Source organism: Vollenhovia emeryi, unplaced genomic scaffold (genome assembly GCF_000949405.1).
Source record: "Vollenhovia emeryi isolate VEMERY1.0 unplaced genomic scaffold, V.emery_V1.0 DF946473.1, whole genome shotgun sequence".
NCBI classification, from domain to species: Eukaryota; Metazoa; Arthropoda; class Insecta; order Hymenoptera; family Formicidae; genus Vollenhovia; species Vollenhovia emeryi.
This window is the reverse complement of record NW_011959893.1, coordinates 1-1,893: the sequence shown is the minus strand read 5'-3', so window position 1 is coordinate 1,893 and position 1,893 is coordinate 1. Positions and strand designations below refer to the sequence as shown.

At 40.3% G+C, this 1,893-nt stretch overlaps 1 non-coding gene across 1 annotated transcript; it reads right to left on the bottom strand.

Moving 5' to 3' along the window:
* Positions 1 to 1,418: 1,418 nt before the first annotated feature.
* Positions 1,419 to 1,494, bottom strand: Trnav-cac. The gene is given in 2 exon segments: positions 1,419 to 1,452; positions 1,459 to 1,494. It is a non-coding gene; the product is annotated as a tRNA-Val (tRNA).
* Positions 1,495 to 1,893: the final 399 nt, after the last annotated feature.

Below are 1,893 nucleotides of genomic sequence, written 5' to 3'. Positions count from 1 at the left end.
GACGGTCACATCTCGCCACGCGCTCGAATTGCACAGTGGGCAGGGCAAAGACGACGATTTTCGATAATTTATTACTCGTTAACTATTGCGAAAATTACAAATGGTTCAGGACTTTTCTGTTCATCTCGATCCGTTCTACCTTCTCACGAGCTCTGGTACAAATGTTATAACCCACCCTGTATATGTAATGTGTATAAAAAATAAAGTATACGATATTGCGTTCTTTCGAAGTACCCCCTATATATTTGGATGAGGTGAATAAATACAAGAAAGGTAAAGTCGAGTATGTTTTTTGTTTTCCATTTAACATAGATACTTAATAGTCATCGTCGTCGTCGTCGTTGTTGTTGATTATGTTGTTCGGTCGCGCTATTCGATAAAGGAGATCGCGCAATTGTTTCAACAGTTCGTATCGCGGACAAATAATGTTGACGATTCGCAGATCGAACGTACCCGCCGTTAGTACAGTTTTCGTAAACTCGTTGAATTTGTAAAATTGTCGTCGAGTGATGAAATACAGATTGCCGTCGAGGTATCTGAAGATTGACGTCACTCCGTTCGGTATGCCTAGAACGATGGAATCAATGGTGTGAAATTTGCTAATGCTGTCGGAGCAGTCGTCTATCTCACCGATGAGATATCCGTCGTACACCACGTAAGATTTTCCTTTGTTCGTATTTACGGCAGCGTTTATTTTCGCATTCATAGGAATTCCAAATTCTCGGAAAGTTCTCAGCCAAGTTGGCACTAGCGTGAAGTCGGGATAGTTGACTTTATAAATTCTATTAAGAATACTCTTAAAAGTCGCCAGCAGTAATTAACAACATCAATGATTTTTATTGACCGTATCTGGTAATTAAAATTCTTATTGCGAAAAATATTATCCCAACCAGGATTCGAAACTGGGACCTCCCTCAATCCGTGCGGGCGTCTTAACCAGCTCGACCACTGGGGCTGTTGGTAATATTCAATATTGGTGGTTTTATTGACCAGATCTGGCGATTAAAATTCTTATTGCGAAAAAATATTACCCCAGCCGGGATTCGAACCAGGGACCTCCCTACAATCCGTGACGGGCGTCTTAGCCAGCTCAATTACTACACCGGGGCTGTGGTAATATTATTCGCAATAACATGTATATATTACTTAAGATGATGTTCACGCGTCTATTTCGACTTTTCAGAACTGTGCGTCGATATGGTTGTCGATCGTACACCGAACTGTCGATACGCGATTTTTAAATTTACTGTTTCCTTCTTCCCCTTGATCTCCTTCCCCCTGTAGAATAAACACCATGTCTTTTAGGTCAATGGTGTATAATCAACTAGAATATTCTTAAGGTTGCCAGTAGTAATTAACAATATTGGTGATTTTGTTGACCATATCTGGCGATTAAAATTCTTATTGCGAAAAAATATTACCCCAGCCGGGATTCGAACCCGGGACCTCCCTACAATCCGTGACGGGCGTCTTAGCCAGCTCGACCACTGGGGCTGTGGTAATATTATTCGCAATAACATGTATATATTACTTAAGATGTTGTTCAGGCGTCTATTTCGACTTTTCAGAACTGTGCATCGATATGGTTGTCGATCGTACACTGAACTGTCGAAACGCGATTTTTTAAAATTCCCTTTCCCCTGCCCTCCCCCGATCCCTTTTCCCCCTATTACGGAGGAACACCACGTTTTGAGGTCAATGGTGTATAATAAACTATTAAGAATACTCTTAAAATATTTTTCGCAATAAGAATTTTAATTACCAGATACGGTCAATAAAAATCATTGATGTTGTTAATTACTGCTGGCGATTTTTAAGAGTATTCTTAATAGTTTATTATACACCATTGACCTCAAAACATGGTGTTCCTCCGTAATAGGGGGAAAAGGGATC